The following is a 26969-nucleotide window of genomic DNA, read 5'->3' on the forward strand; positions in this document are numbered from 1 at the left end:
GGGAATTCCCTCTCCTTTGATTGCTTTGGCTTTAAACTGCTGAGATGTAAAAGAAATTTTTCTATTTATTATTTTAAAATATACTGACTTGCAAATTAGTGAATTCTGAAATGACTGTCTTAACAAGATTAGAGTGTACAGTGTGCTCATTATCAATTTATTTCAGATTGATTTGTCACATTAAGTAATTAAACTCATCAATTTTTGCAACGCGTTGTAAAATGTTATGGACATTAGGACTTTATTCTTTATGCTGTAGTAAAATAGATTACAACAATGGTGAGTAATTATATTTAGAAACTATTTTTAAATACTAAGAAAATTATTGAAATAGTATAGTAACACTAGTGATTTGAAATAGGAACAAAGAATACATTCTACTTTGTCTGGATGGTGTGGATTAAAGCTGTGTTCTGTAATATTTTATAAAAGCTTATTTTACTTATCACACAGGATGTACTTTGCCTTCAGAGGTTGAGAATTGCTTTGTTACTTCTAGCTTTGTGATTCCAGAACATTCATTATACCTCTCAAAGACTTAAGTTTACTAAGCAATAAAATTTAGGAGTGTTTGTGTGAGAATGATGGGATGAGACATAGGGCAATGATTAAAGTCTTATGTTATCTTTATTTTAAGTCTCTTGATAAGTCATCTTACTGAAGTTTATAGTAAAGTATAAAATGGGACTGGGTGAATGCTATAGATGAAGCATTCTTAAATCTGATTATACTGGAATAAAAAATTGAATACAAATTATTAAAACAGGTCATCATTAAAAATATAGTCTTTTTTCTACTTATAAGATAAAATTATATATTCATCTGCTAGTACTGAATCTAGAACCAAGCCCTTTGCTTTGATTAGGAGTTGCTCCTACTTTTTTCTATATAAAGCATGAAGCATCATCCATGATCACCACTTGTGTATTTTAATTCAACCAAGAATTTATACTTGTAAAAACAGTCTAAGGTCAGGTTTACAAGATTTGTATGATTTTTATAGTGAGATGTTTTCAGTTATCTTGATCATACCTAAGTTGAAATTAAGTTTTTTCAAAAGCAGGTCACCCTAATCTTGATTTTTCTAAGCATTAATTTGTCACAGAAGCAGCGATTTTCATTTTCATATATTATTACATTAACAAGAATAAGATTATCATACTTCATAAACAGTATGGGGTTTATTTTAAAAAATCAGCTCCTGGTGTTTACAGATTTTGATTCCTAGGAGTATGGCCTACAGCATGCTTTGGGCTTTGATCACTCTGTGTTATATAGTTTAGTGGAAAGCCTTGTACTGGACGTCTGTCTCTAGCACGTTAAAGAACTCACACTCTGGTGAACTTTATTTTTTCTTTTCCTTTCTCCAGTGGGGTCAGAAAAACAGGAAGATGCTGGCTCCTGCATCTGAGAAGCCCTGGGGTCTGCTGGCCTCAGGGAGGCCTGGATCTGGGTTCTCAGGTGACATGAGGACTCTGTCTTTTGTGTCTCTTAGTGCTGTTTTGCTGTGTCTTGTCTTTTTTTGTGTAGGTTCTTACCGTGCCGTATCTAGATGGTTAACAGAACCTTCTGGCTCAGTTTCTGTACTTTAGGCTAGTAGACTCAAACGTTTTGATCACTTACCCTCTCGATGGAAAGAAGAACAACTGATCGTATGTGCTGCACTGCGTGCTACGCTCGGTCTCTCAGCGTGTCCGACTCTGTGACCCTGTGCGCTGCAGCCTCTCAGGCTCCTCTGTCCATGAGATTTTCCACGTGAGAGTACTGGAAAGGAGAAGGTGTTAGTTGCTCTATCGTGTCTGACTCTTTGTGACCCCCTGGACTGTAGCCTGCCTCTGTCCATGGGATTTCCTGGGCATGGATACTGGCTGCTATTGCTGCTAAGGCACTTCAGTCGTGCCCGACTCTGTGCGACCCCATAGAGAGCACCCCACCAGGCTCCGCCATCCCTGGGATTCTCCAGGCAAGAACACTGGAGTGGGAGTGGGCTGTCATTTCCTTTTCCAATGCAGGCATGTATGCATGCTAAGTCTCTTCAGTCGTGCCTGACTCTGTGTGACCCTATGGGCAGCAGCCCACCAGGCTCCTCCATCCATGGGATTCTCCAGACAAGAATACTGGAGTGGGTTGCCATTCCCTTCTCCAGGGAATCTTCCCAACCCAGAGATTGAACCCATGTCTCTTGCATCTCTGTATACCACTGAGCCATGTGGGAAGCCCTTATGCTAATAAGCCAATAAATGTTTATTACAAGCATATCCATTATATTAATACTTCATGTATAAATTAATATATTAATATTTTATCTGTAATATATAAATGAATTGAGGATATTAAGATATAAATCAAAGTACTAATAATTCATTAGGCAATTTTTTTGTCTTATTCACAAATCCATTTTTTTGTGTGTAGTTTTTAATTCCACTTTAGGTATGCTAGATTCATGACAAACAGATAAATATCCCTTTTTTTCCTACTCATATATTTTTATACAACCTACAATTTGCTGATGACTTGTTATTTTCAAGAACTATACAGGTTTTTGGGCTTGATACCTTTTTAAAAGTAAATTTTTAATTTAAATTATTTTTTATTAGTTTTCTTCTAAAAATTGTACTCTAACCTTCAATTTTAAATCCCCTTTTAACTTTAATTATCCATTATTTTTATCTTCTTAGGACAGAATCTATCATACCCATTCAGGAATGTTCTGGGAGCACACACAAGCATGCTGTAACCTTTGTTCATGGGGGAAAATTTTGTTCCTTGAAGTTCCTGTTGACTTCCATCTTGTCTGTATCAACCCTTTCTGGTTCCTCTGTCTTTGTACCACTAATTAGCTCCCACCCTCCACTTAGCCACATTTAATTAAAGACCTAGTTTGTGCTGTTTTGACCTCAGCACTGCCACTCTCCTTGCCAGTTTAATTAGTGCTTGAGCTTCTCAGGTGGCTTTCTGCCAATGCAGGTGATGCAGGAGAAGTGAGTTTGATCCCTGGATTGGGAAGCTCTCCTCGAGGAGGAAATGGCAGCCCACTCCAGTATTCGTGCCTGGGAAGTCCCATGGCAGAGGAGCCTGGTGGGCTGTAGCCCGTGGGGCCCCAGAGCATCGGACACGACTGAGCACAAGCGTGAATGGCTGTCTCTTTGCCCATTTGGTTAGGGCTTGAGGGTCCTGAGGAGGTGTGTGTGCCCTGGCTCTGCCTTTGTGTGTAGCACCTGGAGGAAAAAGAAAGACACGCATCAAGGTTATGCGTCATCTGGACAAGATAGATTCCTTTGTGACAGTATTATCTTTGTGTATTTATGACTGTCTACACGTGACAGATTTTGAAGCCTCACAAATTTGGATAGTCAACATTCTAAGACTCAGTATGTATTTTGTGGGCAGGTATACAATCTAAGCTAATGTATTAAAATCCAAATGTCATTTTAACATTACACAATCAGAAATACTATTATTAAGGAGAAAATTCTTGTATTGTCTTCTCTATTTGTAGGCTGGTGTATACAGAATGCCACATGACAGGAAGTTGCTCACTTGGTTTGTTGGATGATCACTATGAAGATATTGGTGTGTGTGCCCATAGTACCATATGCTCTTCCTATCTTAACTGTCATACTTCATGTATGAATTACATTAATTGAATTAATGAGAAGTTAGTGAGTTAATTCCTTGAGTTGATTGAGAAGCTCCATGTGGACAGGGAATGCCTGATGCAGCAGAAACTAGATCGTTGGTGCCCCTTTTCTGGGGGAGTCTCTGTGGAACTCTGAAGAAGTTTGGGTCTCTGGATATGTGTGCAAGTAGCCCTGCAGACTGCCTCCTCATATAGCACATACTTCCTACTTTTAGAGTAACCCCAAATTCCTGAGGTCATACTTTTTACTGTGATTAAAATAAATTCATTTTATCTTGAGGTTACACTTGATCTTGGTGCACATGTGTAAACTCTTGGGTCATTTTAATAGGAGCCTTATTACCTGTTATATTTTGATTTTTACTAATTCATCATCTGAAGTCAATTGTGATTTAAGGGATGAGGGCATTGTAACAGTTGGCAAAATGTACCTCCCTTGATGTTCACTTCTTAACTCCTTCTAGAGGAGGATGTGACAGGAGCTGTTGTCCTCATTTACTCTTTCACTAAGTATTTTTATAGCTTATGATCTTTATACGTTTCCCCCTGTCATTTAAAATAAATTTTCTTAGGACACGAAGGCTGTTTAAATAATCAAAATGATTAGAAATTCTAAGATCAACTTATTTTGTAATCAAGTAACATTCTAAGTGTCATTCATTTATTCAGATACTCAAATTTTAAATTATTAAAATCAAAGATGCATCTTAAAAAATAAGAGTAATACTTAATGAGGTGGTCTTCAACCAACGTGGAATAATTTCTTACTATTCTATTGCTTTTGTCCTTCCTTACTGAGAAAGGACTGTGTATTTTCAATACTTTTCACATTAAAAGTTATGTAGAGGTATGTTTTCTTAAGAGAGATGATCAGAATTCAAATATCATCTTAATATAAAATAAAAAATAAATAAATGGCTGTAAGTAATTATTTAGTTTTGTATACGGCTTTAATGTGACTAATGGGGAATGCACTGAATAAAGGTACTAAAACTGTAAGAATTTTAACAATTATTTTTCTTATTTCAAAAATACTTCATTGTTACAGAAAGTTTAGAAAATATGACATCATAAAGAAGGAAAGAAAATCTATCAACCCAAGATAAAGTCTAAAAAAAGAAGAAAAGAATCTAAAGAGGAATTATTATAACAATAAAACTAAGGTTTCAATAGCAGAAATATTAAATGTGACATTTCCTTCTCTGTCAGCAATTAGGCAGAAGTCCAAAGGCTAAGGATAGCAAGTAGGCTAAGGGTTCAGTTCAGTTCAGTTCAGTCGCTCAGACGTGTCTGACTCCTCGTGACCCCATGGACGGCAGCACGCCAGGCCTCCCTGTCCATAACTAACTCCCGGAGTTTGCCTAAACCCATGTCCATTGAGTTGGTGATGCCATCCAACCATCTCATCCTCTGTCGTCCCCTTCTCCTCCTGCCTTCAATCTTTCCCAGCATCAGGCTCTTTTCCAATGAGTCAGTTCTTCAGGTGACCAAAGTATTTGAATTTCAGCTTCAGCATCACAGTCCAGAAGGACTCAGTGGACATAAGTTTGGGTAATTTCCGGCACTTGGTGATGGACAGGGAGGCCTGGTGTGCTGCCGTCCATGAGTTCGCAAGGAGTCGGACATGACTGAGTGACTGAACTGAACCGAACTGAATCTTTAGTCCACTTGCTATCCTTAGCCTTTGGACTTCTGCCTAAGAAGATACCGGAACAGTGTGGCCTTGAAATGAGACTGTGAAATGGGTTGTGAATGAGCTAACAGTAGCTGAATATTTTAAGCTAACAGTAGCTTACAAATATGTAAAAAATAGAAGATTGAAAGAGAGACTTTCTCTGGAGATACAGGTGTCAGCTATGGCATTATCTCTAGCACGTTTTGAGGGAATGAGAACTAGATGAGTAGACACTCGAGAGAACCACTCAGGAGCTGACTGTATTGTTTTCAATTTAAGGACATAGGGACTGGAAACTGACTCTGTCTATGAATGATAGGTCTGAGGCACGCAGCTATGTGAGGTGCTTCGGTGTCAGAGCAAGGAGACAGGATTAGACCTGCTGTTGGAACAACCTGGATTTGTATCAGAACAGTGACTGTAAGACCTCTCAGAACGGAGTTGGCTTTGAGTTGTCTTGGAAGGAGTTTTGTCCAAGGGGCCCACCTGCACATGCAGTGACCCCGCAGAGAAGGCCTGTGTGGGCTGGACGGCCAGGTCTCAGCGAGGGAGTCTCTGAGTCACCCACATGTGCAGCATCTGCCTGCCAGCCGCGGCAGAGGACAGTGTGGCAGTGACGCCTGATCACAGTCATTTCCATGCCTGAACTTTCTTTCCTCCCCGCTCTCTTTTGCCCCACAGGGGTTGGAGGAAACCCGGTGAGAAGGGATGATGGATTTGAAGGACAAGGTGGGAAAACAGTGAAGCTTTACAGCCGTGTAAAGATTTCCTAGTCTGAGTGAGGCCACGCTGAGGAATGGGAGGAACTTTAAGTCAGCGAAAATTAGGCCTATCTGTTCAGTAAGGAAAACTCAGCCTTGCTAGGCTGGGTACGTTATATGAAGTGTAGAGTATTATTCTGGGGTGATATGACTAAAAATAATCTTGGAGTGAGAGAGTGTTCTTAAGCAAGTTTAAATCCAGAAAATCTAAAGGAAAAGGTGGGTACATTAAAAAAATATCTTTATTTGGCTGCTTTGGGTCTCAGTTGCACCTCTTGAGATCTTTGTTGCATCACGTGGAATCTTTAGTTCTGGTGCATGAACTCTCTAGTTGTGGTGCGTGGGCTTAGGAGATACCACGTGCAGGCTTAGTTGTTTTGTGGCATGTGGGATCTGAGTTCCCCTGCTGCTGCTAAGTCACTTCAGTCGTGTCTGACTCTGTGTGACCCTAGAGACGGCAGCCCACCAGGCTTCCCCGTCCCTGGGATTCTCCAGGCAACAACACTGGAGTGAATTGCCATTTCCTTCTCCAATCCAGGAAAGTGAAAAGTGAAAGTGAAGTCGCTCAGTCGTGCCTGACTCTTCGCGACCCCATGGACTGCAGCCTACCAGGCTCCTCCGTCCATGGGATTTTTCAGGCAAGAGTACTGGAGTGGGGTGCCATTGCCTTCTCCATGAGTTCCCCTACCAGGGATCAAACTCACGCCTACTGCATTTCAAGGTAGATTCTTAACCATTGGGCCACCAGAGAAGTCTGTACATTTGTTAATGTAACAACTTAAGGCTTCTGTATGGGCAGTGACAGGGAGAGGGAGGGAGTAAACCAAGTTAGAAGAAATTAAAAAAATGGAAAAAATAGTTGCTGCATGTCACTAATGTGTAAAGAACACCTACAAATCATTAGGAAAAAGATGAATAACCCAATAGGAAATTCTTTACTTAATATGAGTAAGCAGTTTACCTAAGAAAAATACAAATGGCAGACAGTTAGTTGAAACAATGTTCAATCTCAGTATGTAAATTAAAATAGATAGCATTTTTCGTCTGTCAAAATAGAAAAGCTAAAAGAGTGCCGACAGTACGTGTTTGGTGAGGGTGTAGAAATATAATGCAGTGCAGCCTTTTTGGAGTCCAATTTGGCAGTATTTATCAAAATAAAAAACTTGCATAGCTTGCTTATCTAACAATCCCACTACTTTAAATCTATTTTTATCACAATACCTTGAAGATAAAAGATTTATGTATGAGATTGTTCCTTGTACTACTGTAAAATAGCAAAGGAATTTAAAATAACTAAAGTATCCATCAGTGGAGAAATGGTTAAGTAATTTACAGCACATTCCTGCTGTGATCAGTAATGCAGCTATTAAAATGAATGAATTTATGATTTGGAAAGTTAGCTGATACAGAAAATGATAGAGAAGCATGTGTATAGCGCAAACCAAATTTTGTTTGAAGAAAGTTGTTTTGTGAAGACATACATGTCTTCATTCCTTCATTCACATATGTGAATGAGTTGGTGCCTGTGTTTATTTATCCATTTTAAGTAAAACTACTGATGTATTCTAACCAAACTAGTTAAAAGCACTTGCAAGTGTCTATTATTTGGGGCTAGAATTGGAGAAATTGAGGCAAGAATTTCCATTTTTGTCTCATTCTTAAATAAAAGGAGTCCTGGGATTATGTATGATCTACTTTTTGATGTTTTTGTGTATTTCTCAAGATGTAAAGGGTTTTTTTTGTTTTTTTTTTTTTGACAAAGCGCAAAGAGGATGATGTGGGGCGAAGAGCAGGACGGTCACCGACCAGATTACATCAGACTTTTGCGTGCGGCTAGGTGACTGCTTCTTGATTTCAGGCTGCAGTAAGCCAGTCTTGTTTCTACCACATGCAAGAAACTTTGGGAAGCTAATGTAAGACAAGTCTCGAGTATGTCAAGGAGCTCACAGTTTGGTAGAGACAACATGTGTCAGCAGATGGGATCAGTACAGTGGGGTCTGTGGGCCCTAAGTGGATAGTAAGGTGCTAGATTGTTGCCCGCAGCTATGTTGAGAATGCCTCATGTTCTTTCTTGGGGGGAGCCATGGGGAGACCTGGGACTCCCCCCAGTCTCCTGGCTGGTGCTCTAAGCAGGTCAGTGGGCTGCTCCTACTGCAGCTTCCTTTATCCAAGTTTTCGGTATTGGTACCAGAAGCTGTCTTTGTAAAATAATATTTTCTTAGCAGAATCAAAATCAGATGTTGGTAATATAAAATACCATTTTTGTCTTGTTTACCAAGTCATTTTGCCATAGTGCAGATGGCCTGATAACATGGACCACATTTCAATTAGCAAAATAAAAACAAATCAGCAGAGTTAATAGTATGCTGTTTGCAAAGCTTTTAAATACAACTTGGAATAGCACACAGATTCATTTTACATTTTTGTAGTAAATTGGCACTCATTTAATAATCACTTTTATTTACTAGAACTTAAGTTTTGAAAACATCTGGATAAATCCATGGCTAATTTAAATGTTCAGTTTGTGATCATTGCCAAATAGTGTTTATTAAGCATTTACCTATGCATGACAGTGCTGGATAATGTAAAAAGCATAATAAATGGAAAATATAGGAAACCTTGGAGACTTTACTCATAAGAGGTGTATTACCACATTAAAAATGTATGAAAAGAATTATTTGTATTTGAAGTATTTCTTGTGATTTTTTTTCTGTCTGCCTTAGAATTTTAGTATTACTGTAATTGATTTTTTCAATATAAAAAATTAGGGCAGTAGATCTGATAACATCTAAATTACTTTTCACTTTTGAAAATTCTTTGTTTCCTTCCTTTACCAGGAAGTGCTTCTCATGTATTATTCGCCGCTTTCAGAAACTTGATGTCTTCATTTTAATATATTTTCAAAAAGTAATGTGTATCATTGCAGACAGCACATTGCAGACAACATATAAACCAAAAAGAAAAAAAAATAGCCATCCACAAGTTCTTCACCAGAGATAACTGTTTTTAAACATTTTTGGTTACTTTTATTCAGTATGGAAAATGAGGTTGAGACTATCAGCCCAAGAGGTAGTATGAAATACTGTGTGTTATTACTGCATGTATGGTGTCTGGCATATAAGTTAGGTAAAGCATCTAGTAATACTAATGAAAGGAACATTATTTTTATAGTATCAGCCTTATTTCTAGTGTGTTTTTTTTTTCTTTTAATAGTGTCCTCATTATGTTCCAATTCTTCTTCTTCTGATACTTATTAGAGACCCTTAGTAACTGTAACCTTATAGTAAGTAGTGTAAGATACTCTTTGTAAAAGGTACATTTGTCATGTAAGTGTATTTTGATATTATCCAAACTCAGATGGTAAAGAATCTGCCTGCAATGTGGGAGACCTGGGTTTGATCCCTGGGTTGGGAAGATCCGCTGGAGAAGGGAAAGGCTACCCACTCCAGTATTCTGGCCTGGAGAATTCCACGAACTGTGTAGTCCATCAGGTTGCAAAGATTCGGACACGACTGAGTGACTTTCACAATGCTCCATTTCAAACAAAACTTTAGTGTTGGTATATATATAAAAATTCAGTCTGATCAAATACTTGTCTTTGGAGAGTAGCAAGGAGTATATTTTTTTCCCCTGAAATTCATGAAGTTGGTCACAGTATATCAGAAATTGGTCATGGCATGCCAGAGATTAGTTTTCATGTTCACTGGTATAAGGACATGATTGAAAACTTCTCAATGAAATTAACAAGAACAGGGAAATGATGAAGCCATTGTGGAAAACCTCTGTTAAAGGAATAGAGGAGGAGAAGACCAATAAAAGATTCTGAGGTGGTACTGCAGCTTTCTCTTCAACTGTAGATATGATACAGAGAGCTCGAGAAGAATTAAATGGGATAGTCTAGGGAGAGGAGGGCTCAGGTGGAAAAATTAAAAAAAAAAACAAACAGTTTTGCCTCAGGAAGATTGGCAGAGGGGCGCTGAGAAGAGGCATGGATTAGGAGTTTCCTGTTGGTCTTGTGTAAGAGACTCTGGGAGAGGGCTGGTGAGGGCACAGGTAGTCACATCTGTGAAGGCTAAAGAGTGAGTATACTGAGGAAGGAGGGACAGTGAATGCACAGCGTACTGGTCAGTTTTTAGTGGTGATAGAAAAGAAAGAAATGAATTAGTAACCAGAGGGGAGGCAGAATAATCGAGGGAGGTTTGAGTGAGGGTGTGTCTGGTTGAAAGGTTTGTAGAAATGGAATCACTGTACAGAGAAAGAGGGAAATAGGGGCTGGGATTAGACTGACGGTTTCATGTTACAAGTCAAAAATAAAGGAGCACACATGTTTCTCTGTGTGTTGTAAAGATGGAAGAAACTGGTTTCCTTGATGGAAGATGAAAGATAACTGTTCACTGTTCTGAGTCTTTGTTATAATAGTTGGGCAAAGATAGGGATAGAACTGAGCTGATGGGTGTTAAACCAGTGTTGAAGGAATGAAATATGAGTAAAAACACATGAAAATTCTCTTGAAAGCGCATTTGAGGTTGGAAGATAAAAGCAAATACTAATGAAAATTCTCTTTAGTGTAATAAGAAGCTTTTTGTGAAAATATAGTCTTATGTAGCTCCCTCCCCACTCCCCTGTCATGTCTCAAAGATAAAACTGGATCTGTTCTGTTGTAAAAAAGAGTAGTGGGTCTTAGAGCTTGTGGTTAACGCTCTTGTGGTCAACTCTAGCTGTGTCTGCTGAAGCCTGAAAGGGTATACAGTAGAGACTCACATAGCCTGTCCTAATGGGGACAAGTAGGAGGCACAGAAAAAGAAGGTGATAAATTGGAACCATGATGTCATCTTCTGTTTAACTACGAAGAGACCAGGACCGTCTCGATCGGAAAAATAGCACCCGTTTAAGTGACTTGGGGATTAAGGCCAGGCTGAGGAGCAAGTGAATAGGAGAAGGTCAGGTAAGGAGCTAGAATATATTCTAGGAAATCATCCAAAGAAAGAAGCAGCATGTGGATCTGAGAAGGTCATGTTAAGCAAGTGCTTCCTTGGAGCCTGGAGTCAAGAGATATCCAGAAGCAGTGTAACAAATGAGATTAATATCACGTGACTGGCCCTCTGGGTTGGTTAACTGATGTGGTGTGTGTGTTGGGAGTGCGGTGTGGGACTGAAGGGAAGTGTTGCTTGTGGATTGACTCATGGCTGTTGTTGGGAGTGAGCACTGGGAACCTTCTTTAGGATCCCATCGTGTGAGTGCTACAGGCAGCATGCGATGCTTCCCTGAGCCCGCTGCCACCTCCCTGCAGTCTTCTAAAGTGTTGCGGCAGCCTGTCGTGTTGTGTAAATCCAGCATGAGCTGGAGTAAAACTCCCTGGAGAGGCGCTCTGGGGGCTGTTTTTGCCCGATTCAGAGCTCCTGTCCCTCCTGATTCGGAACTCCTTTCGCTCCCCTGGGTGCTGCCGGAGCTGGGTGCTGAGCCGGAGCTGGGTGCTGAGCCGGAGCTGGGTGCTGCTGGAGCTGGGTGCTGAGCCGGAGCTGGGTGCTGCCGGAGCTGGGTGCTGAGCCGGAGCTGGGTGCTGAGCGACTCCCCTGGGTCCTGCCAGCATGAGAGGAGCTCAGCGCTAGGTTTTGGGGCAGAAAATGTCTCCAGAAATTTTGCCTTCTGTGGGTGTTATCAAATGGTTATTATGTAGATGAACTCATCTTCTCTAATGGTTAAGAAAAAGAATGGTAGAATTATATATACAGGAACAAAGCCTTCAAGAATCTGGGTTTTAAAATGTAAAATTGTAAGTACTTTCTAAAATTAGGGATTAGCCATCATATCCATAACTTTCTAGCCCAGTATCTGGAAGTGAAGCTTACCTCACTTATGGTATAAAAAGATACAAAATTCAAAGGATAAAAATTCTCTGAAATTGTATGCTGAGAAAAAGACACATTTGTCAAATGGAAACTTTAAGTGTATTATTACCATCGTTCTTAGGGGTAATTTAAATAATACTGTCAATTATACTTAAATTTCAAAGGCTTTAGCTATTGTGCATTAAGAAATAATTAGATTCATTTTTCTTAAACCATGTAGTGATATTTTCTCTGTATAAACATGTGGAGACTTAGAAACATTGACATGGGTAGTGAGATTAGGAAATGATTTGTATAGTACCGATTTTCTAGTACTAGCATAAAAGCCGTAGTGTATCGAACTTAGCAGTTCATGTGGGAAAGAACATTGCATACTAACCAAATCTCTTTTAGTTGTCAGTTATAGAAGCCCAGCTTGAACTAACTTGAGCAATAAAGGCAGTTTATTGATTCTTCCCTGGAAGAGAAGGGTGTGGCTAGGATGAAGAGCTCATACCAGGACCGTCTCTCCCCTCGTCCCTTGGCCTCTGAACACTACAGATCAGCTTCTTCGCCGAACGGAAACCTCGAAACTATAGGAGAAAACGTCAGGACTCCCTGGAGGTGCAGTGGGTGAGAGCCCACCTGCGGCTGCGGGGACGCGGGAGCTGCGCGCCTTCCGTGCAGCGCGTGGGCTCCTCCAGGCGGCGCACGGCTCCTGAGTCCTCGGGCTCAGTGGTGTGCTGTCTGGGCTCGGTTGCTCTGCAGCACGTTGGGATGTCAGTTCTCCGGCCAGGGGTCGACATGTGTTCCCTGCTTTGGAAGGTGGATTCTTAGCAACTGGACTGCCAGGGAAGTCCCTTACAAGTAATTTAAAAGAAGGGAATATATGCTTATTATAACAAATCAGAGAAGTTATGTTGCAAGCATATTTCAGTGTTTACAGCTTCATCCACTCCATTAACACTGTAAATATTTAACACTGAGGAAACCAGAGAGCAGAGTGGGATGTAATTCTGATGCAAAGATCTTGTTTCTTCTTCTCTGCTATTTATTTTGTCCCATATTTAGCTGTGAAAGTGAGTCACTCAGTCGTGTCTGACTCTTTGCGATGTGAAATTCTCCAGGCCACAGTACTGGAGTGGGTAGCCTTTCCCTTCTCTAGGGGATCTTCCCATCCCAGAGATAGAACCCAGGTCTCCCACATTGCAGGAGGATTCTTTACCAGCTGAACCACAAGGGAAGCCCAAGAATACTGGGGTGGGTAGCCTGTCCCTTCTCCAGTGGATCTTCCCGACCCAGGAATTGAACTGGGATCTCTTGCATTGCAGGTGGACTCTTTGCCAACTGAGCTATGAGGGAAGCCCTATAATGTCATTTATAAGAAGAAGAATATGAGAAATAGATTAGCTTTTATGCTGTTATATGTTTTTGAGCTTTTTACTAACATAAACAGATTAGATTTGTAGGGTACCTTGTGTATGTGAAGAGGCAGGGTGGTTTTCTTCTATAAATCAAGGAAAAGAAAGAAGAAACAAAGGAAGACGGGCTTTCAGTATAAACGTTAACAGTGACACTTGAAAGTACTACTCAGAATTGTGGAGGCAAATAATTGTGGAGTTAGCTGGAGGAATAGAAAAACAAATTGCCTTATTTTAAAGGCTGGAACAGCTGGTGGTTTTGACACCCCCCCCTCCCCCAACCTTTTTTTGTAAATTCCCAATGAAGTTTTGTTGTGTTTTTCTTTCTACATAAACATAATCAACACAATAAAGAAGAAAATGAACCAATGACTAAGAGCATCAGCACATTTTTTTCTTCAGATGTGCCAAATAGATCTTTATCCTTCACTGAACCATCAAATAGAGACTGGCAAATTAGAACATCCATGTTTATTTAATCAGGTCTCTCCACCCTAACTTTGGACTCCCCCTCCCCAATTCCAAAAAATATACTGAAGATGCTGAATAAAAAGAAGTGTCCTTATTTGACATAGTGTAACTTTTTAGCAGGAAAATATACGAAATTTTATATAAAATACTTTAAATGGCATGTTTTAAAATGTAAATTAAACATTTAAAAGTAATTCAATTTGCATCTACCTATTTAACCTTAGAAATAACATAAAGCGTCAAAACTAGTAAATTTGGAAATGGTTTAGCATTTTACATGCATCGAGTCTGCCTATCTTTAGTGTAGTGTTGGGCAAACTATGCCAGAAATAAGCTCACCCACATGACCACGGCTTCGCTGGGATTCAGAAACGCTGGCAGCTCCAGTGTCCTGGTCTCTGCCCACCCTCCTCCCCAGGTAATTCCTCTCCTGACATCTCACACTACAGATTTTTTTTTTTCTGTTTTATAAATGTTTTTAAAAAAGTTTATTGTGGTGGTATACGATTCATCATTTAGCCATCTCAAAGTATACATTGGTATTTATTATCTTCGCAGTGTTGTGCACCCATTGCCACCATCTAGTTCCAGAACATTTTCATTAACACCAGGGGAGACCGCCTGCCCTTAGAGCAACCACTCCCCTCCCCCTTACTCCCTGTATATTTGACGAATAGAATCCCCTTCAAAACTGGGTCCTCTATCCTTCAGCACACCCCCTTCCTTCTTTGGCACTTCATCACTCTCCAGCATAAAATCTTCCAGGGTCATCTTGTGCTGTCCTAGCCTGTCCTTTTTGTGGAGAATGCAATTTAAAAATCATGAGTGCTAGTTCTTCTAATAGGATGTCTTAGACTTCTATGCCCTGCAGACAGAGCTAGGAGATAAATATGTATATGTACTTATATGTTCACAGACATATATATATGCTATACATGAAGGTATATGACATATTTATATATATGTGTGCATATTTGGATATTACATATGTATACATATAATGGATACATATAAAATATATGTATATCCATATGTGAAAATCACGTGTCTACAGACACCCATCTTAAATATATTTTTTACCCACCCTACCATCTTTGCATGTATTTCTTTTCCTGTCTTTATCTATCTATCTATCCATTAAAATGCCCCCCCCTCCCAAAACTGCACCTTCAAATTTTATACTCTAGCTTATTTTTCTGACGTTATTGGTCACTTAAAATGCAATTTGGTTTATTTGACTTAATTTTAAGATTGTCTTTCCATTGTTCTTAATTATTTTTTCTTTCTGAGTCTATGAAACATCAACATAGTTCTAAAAATCTGAATTATACAAAAAGGTATATTCAGAGAATTGTCACTTGCTGTCCTTTCTCTTAGATGTACTGTTCTCTTGTCTTCTCTACTACGTTCTGTGTGTGTGGTACTGCAGTTCATGCAATGTGTTCATGGGTTGTGGCTCACTGTGGTTTATTCAGTAACTATCCTCTGGCCTTTGGTAGGAGCAGCTGTTACCTGCTGTCATATTCCCCTTTTGAGGCTTAGAAGCTAAAGAACACCTCAATTCCGATCATGGTAAGCAGGAGGAGATGTTATAATGCCTTCAACAGTTGGAGCAACACTTCTTAAGTAAAAACAGTCTAGATACTCGAGTCTTTTGAAGGCAGTGGACCAGCAAAGGAAAGCTTTCTTCTGAATGGAAGGGAAATTGATGCTAGTTGGGTATAGGTGGATAATATAAGAAATATAGCATGTTGAATGTCTTCTATTACTTATTCAAGCTAATATCTTAGTGACTAAAATTAATGTGTGATCAATCTTTTTTTTTTCTTTGTAAAGATATTTTACAAACAGTGAGAGAAGAGCAGCAGATTTTCTGTATTTTATCATGTTTCTTTGTAAAATGTACTTGGTAGTAATTCTAAACTTTTAATATATACTATTTTTACTGTACGCTAAGGCAGCTTCTAAAATTATAGGAAGAATTCTTGGTACATAATTGTGTTCTTTAAGTGCTTATAAAAAAGCCTTAACTCTTTATGGGCGCTCCGTGCTAAACTTAGTTTTGTTAGTGAACACTCCTTTGTGTGGTGCTTTTCATCACTCATTGTTTCTGCTGTGAGTTTGCATAACAGCATCTCTGAATAGCAGATTTTATTGGCATTGGAGATCTATTTGGGTTGTAAATGTTCTGAAAACAAGTAATTCATACTGCAGTGACAGCTTAGTGTTTCTTTTGATAAGTAACATTAGAGATGCTAGAAATCATTTGAAAAATTCAAGGAAGTTGTCCCAGCGCGTTTTAATAGCAATATCCATGATGGTAATTTAGGTTATAATTTCCCCCTTGGCACCAACTGTGCTTACCTGTTTTTGTACAGTGCTGACTCTGCTGTTTTTTCCCAATGTTGTCATTATCTATGCAAACTATTTCTTTAAATAGTCTCCACATTTTGTATCATTTTATTTATCTTCTCAAGTCTCATCACCTGAATAAGTACCAAGAATTTGGGAATTGGCAATGCTAGTGAAATGAGGCAGTTAATTTAATAGCTACTGACATAGACAAGCATAGAGACATATACACACTCATGCAAGAGTACACACCCTCTCTTTACCCTGCAAACTTAGGTGTTTTGACTCTTTTGGCTTTATATTGATGAAACTTTTCTATTTTCTGCAGTTAGCCTGCTGAAAATTACAGAGTGAATGCCATGGAGAATGGTCCTGCGTCAAGTAACTTTTCATACAGAAAGCACTTAAAATTCCAGTCTATTTTACAGTCCCCCAATATTTTAAGTTTGTAATCTCTAGAGGCTGTATTTTGGATCTTCATGTTAAAAAATGCTAATTTTTTTTGATGAATTTATGTGTAATTACAAAACTAAAAAATTGCCTGCAGTTGGGGGTCCTGCATGGTGAGTTTTGGTGTGGAGTACCTACTTTCTGAGAGGAATTAGTTCCGATTTAGCGAGTAGAGTGATATTTTACAGTGATTGGAGTAATGTTTTAAGAACGTAACTTCTGACTTCTGTGATATCTCAGATAATGTGGGCAGAGTTTTGCTGACAGCAGCCACCACATTTCAGGCACTGTGTGTGTATACCTGTGCTCAGCTGTGATCGACTCTCTGTGACCCCATGGACTGTGGCCCACCAGGCTCCTCTGTGCATGGAGTTCTCCAGGCAAGAATCCTGGAGTGGGCTGCCATTGTCTACTGCAATTAGACACTCTGAAAGAAAGAAAAGTGAAAGTGAAGTCGCTCAGTTGTGTCCGACTCTTTGTGACCCCATGGACTGTAGCCTACTAGGCTCCCCCATCTATGGGATTTTCCAGGCAAGAATACTGGAGTGGGTTGCCATTTCCTTCTCCAGGAGATCTTCCCAACCCAGGGGTTGAACCTGGGTCTCCTGCACTGTAGGCAGACGCTTTACCATCTAAGCCACCAGGGAAGTCCCATTAGCCACTCTACTAGGGACTAAAAGGCCATTTTCTCACCAACATGGGCATTTTGCTGTGTTGGCTTCCTGTAGAGCATGAGGATTTTCTAGATTTAGCTTTTTGCTTTTATTATTTTAAAAGTCAGATCATCATCATGTGGTGGATTCTGCCTGGTTGTATAGAAATAATTCAGTTAATTGAAAAAGGAAAGTCAGTTCTTTGGTACTTTTCACTAGTACCTTGGAAATATAACATATTTTTAATTTGTCATAGAAATGGTATTCCAGATGACTGCTAATAAACAAATGAGACAAAATAGTGAAAAAGAAACATATGCTGATAAATCTTACACCTGAACTGCGATGAAATGCAGGCATTGAAGCAGGTACAAATGAATCTGTTCTAAGACAGGTCAAAGGAAATGGTTGCTAGTTTCTTTAAAATTAAATAGCAAAAGAAAGAATGTTTCATTTTAGAAAAATAGAAATGGTAAGGAAAATAAGTATTGAAAATATATTAATTTTTGTGCCTTAGAATACTTTTAATAAAAAAATATGACAAGAATAATGTATGTACTTTTCTGTCTATCCTGCATGTGGCATTTTAGAATAAAATTTACTAAGGGATTAAAAAAGATTTAAAAACTGTGTTGGATAAATATCCTTCCAATTTTTGTGATGTCAGGCAGACATCCTTATCTCACTAATGTGTTTTGATACCACAGGGGATAAGGCTTTCTAAGTATTTTCCTCTTCATGGCTAATGGACTTAGAAAGACGCAGGCGTGAGTGTCCTCCTCCCTCCCTGGCTGCCTGCTTCCTGTGAAGTCATGTGAAATGAAAGAAACACAAGAAGGGCTGTGTGTAAAAGGCACAGTTCTGATTATTCATGTAACATAGTATTTTCTCCCCTGAATTTCTTTTCTTTTGTACCTGTATTTTGATAGTAATATAATAAAAGGGGAGAAGTGGTGCTGAAAACTAATCTTTTGTTTATCTTTATTTCCTATGTCTTTATTTATTTTTAAAGTTTTTTATTTTTTAAATTATAAAAGTATGATAACACATTTATAGAAGACTTGGAAAATACAAAGTTAAATATAGTCCCACTATGCATTGAAATTATTTTTTAAGTAGATAAATTATGATTTTTAGTTGTAGTTTCAGTATCAAGCTCTCAAAAATTACTAGAATGAATAGACAGAAAGATAGATGGGTATAGTAGACCTGAAAAACACTATGGACCAATTCAACATAATTAAGATTTATATAATTTTCACACAACAGCATGATACAAATTCTGTTCAACTTCCCAGAGACCATAAACCAGGAGACAATGAAGCATATCCAGGGACATAAAACAAGGTGCAAAAATTTCATGATCTGAAGGTACTGAAATCATACAGAGTCCTCTTATCACTGCGGAATTATGTAAGCAATAAATATCAAAAGATAAAATAACCCACATATTTTCAAGTACAATGTGACATGAAAGCCTCAATAGAGTTAAAAGACTGATAAAGCACTGAGGGTTATTGCAGAGCAGAAAGCATTTACATGAGAAATTAATATCAAAATGAGGAATTAATATCAAAGATACTTAAAAAAAAACCCCATGTATTGGAAATTAAGTGTTTACTTTTAAATGATGGATGTATCTAAGAAGCCATAACAAGGAAAATTAGGAAATATTTGTAACAGAATAAAAATGAAAAGAGAATTTATCAGAATTTGTTGCATGCAGCTGAAGCTACTCAATGCAATTAAATACAATGTGGAATCTTGAATAAGGTATGAAAACAAAAATAATGGGGACTAGCATAAATTTTGTGAAATTTGAACAAAATCTGTGCTTTAGTTAATAATATTGTATCACATGTTAATTTCCTACTTTTTATTTTGTTTGGCTACATAATATTTCTTAATATTCTCAGAATTGGATTAGAAATTTCAAGCCTCAATCAAATAACTAAAAAAATAAAAAAAAAAAATAACTAAAAATAATAAGCTTTCTAGACTTTTAGCAGTAATACTAGTTACCAGAGTAAATCGATTGAATTTAAATTAGAATCTAGCTTTCTATTTATACTTAATCAAATAACTGGGACCAAATTGTCATAAAATTTTCCTAAAATTTCATAAAATTTGTAAGTTTTCTAGAATGTCTGTATTTTATTATACATGCTATTAATGTGTGTATATATACATACATACATGTATATATACATATAGGCTTCCCAGGTGGCTCAGTGGTAAAGAATCTGCCTGTCAAGCAGGAGACACAGAGACATGGGTTAGATCCCTAGGTTTGAAAGATCCCCTGGAGTAAGAAATAGCAACCCATTCCAGTGTTCCTGCCTCAGAAATTCCATGGACAGAGACTGTCAGGCCACATTTCCATGGGGTTGCAAAGTGTTGGATAGTTGAGCACACAGGTTCACTAGAATCCTATGTAGAGCTTTGGAGAAAAAAACAATACCTGGGCATTTATAGTTTTCAAAAATTTCCAAGATAATTCTAATGTGCATCTGAATTTTAAAAAGTTATTATAGATTTTTCTATTAAAAGGTAGTTTTAGTGATAGAGAGTTTTATTTTCTGTTGATCAATCATGGTACAATGATAATAGAAGGAATAATAGTTACATAATCACATTGTAAAGATGTTTATCAGTTTTCACAATCAATAGCCAGACAAAAAATAAAGGATAATTTTAATTGCAAGCCATAATGGAAACATGATTAGCCTAATATAAAATAGTTACATACTATTTGAAGGATTAAGTACAGTGATGTGGTAAGTGAAAGTGCATACATGCACATGTTTTCATCCATCCAGCCAGTCTGTGTCCTTTGGTTGGTTCATTTAATCCATTTACATTGAAGGTAATTATTGATATGTATGATCCTATTACCATTTTCTCGTTTTGGATTTATTTTTTGTGGGTCTTTTCCTTCTCTTGCATTTCCTCCCTAAAGAAGTTCCTTTAGCATTTGTTGTAAAGTTGGTTTGATGGTGCTGAATTCTCTTTACTTTTGCTTGTCTGGAAAGCTTTTGATTTCTCTGTCAAATTTGAATGAGAATCTTGCTGGTTTTAGGTTGTTTCCTTTCATTACTTGAAATATATCATGCCATTCCCTTCTGACTTTGAGAGTTTCTGTTTAGAAGTTAATTGATAACTTTATGAAAGTTCTCTTGTACGTTATTTTTCATTTTTCTCTTTTTGCTTTAAATATTTTATCTTTGATTAGTTTTGGTCAGTTTGTACTGTGTGTCTTGGTGTATTCTGTCTTGGGTTTATCCTGCCTGGAACTCTCTGTGCTTCCTGGATTTGGTTGACTTGTTTTATTTTTTCCATATTTGAGAAGTTTAAAGCTACTAGCTCTTCAGATATTTTCTTGGGTCCTTTCCCTCTTCTCCTTTTGGTACCCCCATAATCAAACATTGGTGCATTTAATGTTGTCCCAGAGGTCTCCTAGGCTGTTGTCTTCTTTTTTTTCATTTCTTTTTTTCTTTATTTGGTTTTGCAGCAGTGATTTCCACCATTCTGTCTTCCAGGTCATTTATCTTGCCTCAGTTATTCTAGTTTTGATTCCTTCTAGTGTATGGTTCATTTCTGTTTGTTTTTTAGTTCTAGGTCTTTAGTAAGCATTTCTTGCATCTTTTTCATTCTTTTTCTGAGACCTTGTATCATCTTCACTATCGTTATTCTGAATTCTTTTTCTAGAAGTTGCCCTATCTCCACTTTTTTTAGTTGTTTTCTTGGGGTTTTATTTTATCCCTTTATCTGGGATATAATCCTCTGCATTTTCATTTTGATTAACTTTCTAATGATGTGGGTTTTCCTTCTGGTTGAAGAAGGACTGTAGTTCTTGCTTCTTTTGTCTGCCCTCTAGTGAATGAGGCTAAGTGGATGGGAGGGACTAGCAGTGGAAAAATTGAGTCTTGCTCTGGTGGGCAGGGCCATGCCTTATGCCAGTTGTCTGCTGATGGGTGTGGCTGCATTCCCTTCCCGATAGTTGTTTGACATAAGGCTTCCCAGGCTCTATTGTAGGCTCATGCCAAGGGGCATCTCCCAGGATTGCTGTTGCCAGTGCCCCGTCCCCGGGGTGAAGCTGCTGTCAACCCAGGCCTCCGCAGGAGACCTCCAACACTAGCATGTGGTTCTGGTTCCGTCTCCTATGGGCTCACTGCTGCATTCCCCTGGGTCCTGGTACGCACACGATTTTGTTTGTGCCCTCCAAGAATGGAGTCTCTGTTCCTCAGATTCCCTGGGGCCTCCTAGTCTCTTTCCCGGATGGCCAGACTGGGATGTCTGACGTGGGGCTCAGAACCTTTACAACAGTGGGACTACTTCATTGATACTGCTGTTCTCCAGTTTGTGGGTTGCCCACTTGGCAAGTATGGGATATCATTTTATTGTGATTGCACCCCTCGTTCTGTCTAATTGCAGCTTTTCCTTTGTCTTTGGATGTGGGCTTTCTTTTTTTGATGGGTTCCAGAGTCCTCTTGTCGATGGTTGTTGAACAGCTGGTTGTGATTTTGGTGCTGTCAAAGGAGGAGGTGAATGCAGGTTCTTCTACTTTGCCATCTTGAACCAATATTCTATTTCCTATTTAAATTGAAATATTCCTATTAAACTAAGCATTCATTCGTAAGGGTGTTTTTTGTGTGTGACTTACTCGCCTGTCCATTCTTGTTACCCTTAGTCTCTATACGGCTTCCATTTAACAACCTCATTCATTCACTGAACACTAGGCGCTTTTCAAGGCACTGGTGATGCAGTATTGAATCCGTTCCCATGAGGCAGATGCTGCCCTAGTAGCTGAGTTCTAGCGGAGGAGATGGCACCACACAGAGGTTCTGATGTTCCTAGAAGTTTTGCCCACTGAGCTCATTGCTTTTCTTCCTGCCGCACCACTGTCATCACCCTTCCTGAGTTGATTGTTCATGTAGATGGTCAGTTTAACATCCCATGCTGTCATTTCCTTGACTTTATGACTTTCAGAAATCTTTGTTTTTCCACCCAGTCTCAACCTCCCATTACCTTGGATAATAAAATACCACCTCTAAATATGGTTGCAAACTTTCTTTCCTGAAAATTATCTATACTCATACTTAATATTCCGACTTGAAGAATTCTGTTACCCTTTAAGAACTGGGCTTCCTTGGTTGCTCAGGGGAGGAGAGCCTGCCTGCCAACGCAGATCTGGGTTCTTCCCTGGGTCAGGAAGATTCACTGGCAAAAGAAATGGCAACCCGCTTCAATATTCTTGTCTGGGAAATCCTTAGGACACGACTTAACAACTAAACAATAACAACAATAAGCTACTGACTCTATGTTTTTTTCACGTCCATCTCCTTCTCACTTTCATCGTGTTCTCATCTTTTTGACGTTAGATGCACAGTCCTTTGTTCTCTATCATAAATATTCAGTGCATTTGTCTCTCTGTTCACATACCTTCTGCCCTTGGTTAATGGAATTACCTGCTTGCTCTGTGTTTTCATGTCAGCCTAGCATACATCTCAGTTCAGTTCAGTTCAGTCGTGTCTGATTCTTTGTGACGTCACAGACAGCAGCACGCCAGGCCTCCCTGTCCATTGCCAACTCCCGGAGTTCACTCAAGCTCATGTCCATTGAGTCGGTGATGCCATCCAACCATCTTATCCTCTGTTGTCCCCTTCTCCTCCCGCCTTCAGTCTTTCCCAGCATCAGGGTCTTTTCAAATGAGTCAGTTCTTCGCATCATGTGACCAAAGTATTGGAGTTTCAGCTTCAGCACCAGTCCGTCTAATGAATATTCTGGACTGATTTCCTTTAGGATAGACTGGTTGGGTCTCCTTGCAGTCCAAGGGACTCTCAAGGGTCTTGTCCAACACCACAGTTCAGAAGCATCAATTCTTTGGTGCTTAGCTTCTCTTTATAGTCCCACACTCACATCCATATATGACCACCCGAAAAACCATAGCTTTTGACTAGACGGACTTTTGTTGGCAAAGTAATGTCTCTGCTTTTTAATATGCTGTCTAGGTTTGTCATAACTTTCCTTCTAAAGAGTAAGCATCTTTTTATTTCATTGCTGCAGTCACCAACTGCAGTGATTTTGGAGCCCCCCAAAATAAATTGTCACCATTTCCACTGTTTCCCCATCTGTTTGCAATGAAGTGATGGGACCAGATGCCATGATCTTAGTTTTCTGAAGGTTGAGTTTTAGGCCATTTTTTCACTCTCCTCTCTCACTTTCATCAAGAGGCTCTTTAGTTCTTCTCCACTCTTTGCCATAAGGGTGGTGTCATCTGCATATCTGAGGTTATTGATATTTCTCCCGGCAATCTTGATTCCAGCTTGTGCTTCCTCCAGCCCAGCGTTTCTCATGATGTACTCTGCATATAAGTTAAATAAGCAGGATGACAATATACAGCCTTGATGTACTCCTTTCCGGATTTGGAACCGGTCTGTTGTTCCATGTCCAGCTCTAACTTTTGCTTCCTGACCTGCATACAGATTACTCAAGAGGCAGGTCAGATGGTCTGGTATTCCCATCTCTTTAAGAATTTTCCACAGTTTGTTGTGGTCCACACAGTCAAAGGCTTTGGCATAGTCCATAAAGCAGAAATAGATGTTTTTCTGGAACTCTCTTGCTTTTTCAGTGATCCAGCAGATGTTAGCAATTTGATCTCTGGTTCCTCTGCCTTTTCTAAATCCAGCTTGAACATCGGGAAGTTTATAGTTCACATACTGTTGAAGCCTGGCTTGGAGAAATTTGAGCATTACTTTACTAGTGTGAGATGAGTGCAGTTGTGTGGAAGTTTGAGCATTCTTTGGCATTGCCTTTCTTTGGGATTGGAATGAAAACTGACCTTTTCCAGTCCTGTGGCCACTGCTGAGTTTTCCAAACTTGCTGGCATGTTGACTGCGGCACTTTCACAGCATCATCTTTCAGGATTTGAAATAGCTCAACTGGAATTCCATCACCTCCACCAGCTTTGTTCATAGTGATGCTTCCTAAGGCCCACTTGACTTCGTATTCCAGGATGTCTGGCTCTAGGTGAGTGATCACACCATCGTGATTATCTGGGTCGTAAAGATCTTTTTTTTTTAGTAGTTCTTCTATGTATTGTTGTCACCCTTTCTTAATATCATCTGCTTCTGTTAGGTCCATACCATTTCTGTCCTTTATTGTGCCCATCTTTGCATGAAATATTCCCTCGGTATCTCTAATTTTCTGGAAGAGATCTCTAGACTTTCCCATTCTATTGTTTTCCTCTGTTTTTCTTTGCATTGATTGCTGAGGAAGGCTTTCTTATCTCTCCTTGCTGTTCTTTGAAACTGTGCATTCATATGTGATCACATGGACCACAGCCTTGTCTAACTCAATGAAACTATGAGCCATGCCATGTAGGACCACCCAAGACGGATGGGTCATGGTGGAGAGTTCTGACAAAATGTGGTACGGTGGAGAAGGGAATGGCAAGCCACGTCAGTACTCTTGCCTTGAGAACTGCATGAACAGTATGAAAAGGCAAAAAGATAGGACACTGAAAGATGAACTTCCCAGGTCGGTAGGTGCTCATTATGCTACTGGAGAGGAGTGGAGAAATAACTCCAGAAAGAATGAAGAGATGGAGCCAAAGCAAAAAGAACACCCAGCTGTGGATGTGAGCAGTGATGGAAGAAAAGTGTGATGCTCCAAAGAGCAATATTGCATAGGAACCTGGAATGTTAGGTCCATGAATCAAGGAAAATTGGAAGTGGTCAAACAGGAGATGGCAAGAGTGAACATCGACATTTTAGGAATCAGTGAACTAACATGGACTAGAATGGGTGAATTTAACTCAGATGACCATTATATCTACTACTGTGGGCAATAATTGCTTAGAAGAAATCGAGTAGCCATCAAGTCAACAAGAGAGTTCGAAATGCAGTACATGGATGCAATCTCAAAAACGACAGAATGATTTCTGTTCATTTCCAAAGCAAGCCATTCAATATCACAGTAATCCAAGTCTATGCCCAGTATTACTATGCTTCAGTAATGCTGAAGAAGCTGAAGTTGAATGGTTCTATGAAGACCTACAATACCTTCTAGAACTAATACCCCAAAAAGATGTCCTTTTCATTATAGGGGAATGGAATGCAAAAGTTGGAAGTCAAGAGATACCTGGAATAACAGGCAAGTTTGGCCTTGGAGTACAGAATGAAGCAGGGCAAAGGCTAATAGAGTTTTGCGAAGAGAATGCACTGGTCATAGCAAACACCCTCTTCCAGTAACACAAGAGAAGACTCTGCACATGGATATCACCAGATGGTCAACACCGAAATCAGATTGATTATGTTCTTTGCAGCCAAAGATTGAGAAGTTCTATAATGTCATCAAAAACAAGACCCAGAGCCTACTGTGGCTCAGATCATGAATTCCTTATTGCCAAATTCAGACTAAATCGATGAAAGTACAAACCACTTGACCATTCTGATATGACCTAAACCAAATCTCTTAGGATTATACAGTGGAAGTGACAGATAGATTCAAGGGATTAGATGTGATAGACAGAGTGCCTGAAGAACTAAGGATAGAGGTTTGTGACATTGTACAGGAGGCAGTGATCAAGACCATCCTGACGAAAAAGAAATGCAAAAAGGCAAAATGGTTGTCTGAGGAGGCCTTACAAATAGCTGAGAATAAAAGAGAAGCAGAAGGCAAAGGAGAAAAGGAAATATATACCCGTCTGAAGCATGCATCTGGGAGGAAGCATACAGCCACACTGACTAGTGTTTTCTGAATGACCACAGATGACAGAGTGAGCGTTTAGCAAGTATTCTACCACGTGACCCTTGTCAGTGTCCTTTTTTGCTTTCTGAAAATGGTCTCTTATCTTCTCTCATACCTGCAGCTTTGCACCCTGGCTTTTAGCTGATTGTATTGCTGCTTCTGTCACTGAGGCTGTCGATGTAATCAGAATAGAACTGCCCTACCTTACTTCCTAATCACCAGATCTGACAATCTACCTGAATCTGTTCCCTTTGATTCTACTTTTGCTCTTTTAGAGTGCAGTTTCCTTGCTACTGTGTAAAGTCAATCCTTCCTCTTATGAAGTAGGTCACATCAGGAAAAACCTTAAGGAGTTCTGGTTGTTATTATTTACTTGTTTGTCTTCCTGCATCTGTACCTATCCTTTGCATCCACCAGGGTCTTCCTGTCTGCTTGGGTTATTCCCATCAATATGCAAACAGGATGTGGTTTTCCCCTCATCCACGATATCATTCCACAGGGGTTCCTTTCTATCTATTTTTCCTGGTTCTTTGCTGTCGTTTACAGAATCTTCTTAGAAAAGTTGCCCATTCTTCTTGCTTTCTTGCTTGAACTTCTGATCTGGCTTATCTCTAGTCCACCACTGAAGCTGCTCTTATCAAGGTCACAGTAATCAGTAGGTGGTGAGAACATTCACTTAGTTGTTGACACTTATAGCTTTCTCATCATCTTTGCGTTTTCATTCTTTGACATCTCACCCCTCCCATTCAGACTGTGTGTAATTCTAATCTGATCTTCCTTCATACTGAGCAAATCTATGGCTTCCATCACTGGCACTGTGTACTAGGCTGCTTTCAACTCTTGATCAGACGATGCAGAAGACAAATTCTAATTCGTTTCCTTGTTTCATGTTTTGCCTATGTCTGTTGCCACACAGTAGCTAGCATAATCTTCTAAAAATGTTTATTGCGTGTCATGATTTCTGTTC

General features: G+C 39.2%; 1 protein-coding gene and 1 non-coding gene across 6 annotated transcripts in view; one reads left to right on the plus strand and one right to left on the minus strand.

Annotated features, from left to right (window-relative positions):
* DIAPH3 (diaphanous related formin 3) overlaps window positions 1-26969 on the plus strand; it is a 530180-nt gene that overhangs the window by 81923 nt on the left and 421288 nt on the right. The gene's annotated exons all lie outside the window — the stretch shown is intronic.
* Window positions 17174-17245, minus strand: TRNAC-ACA (transfer RNA cysteine (anticodon ACA)). Its single transcript has one exon. It is a non-coding gene; the product is annotated as a tRNA-Cys (tRNA).

Source organism: Muntiacus reevesi, chromosome 11 (genome assembly GCF_963930625.1).
Source record: "Muntiacus reevesi chromosome 11, mMunRee1.1, whole genome shotgun sequence".
NCBI lineage: Eukaryota > Metazoa > Chordata > Mammalia > Artiodactyla > Cervidae > Muntiacus > Muntiacus reevesi.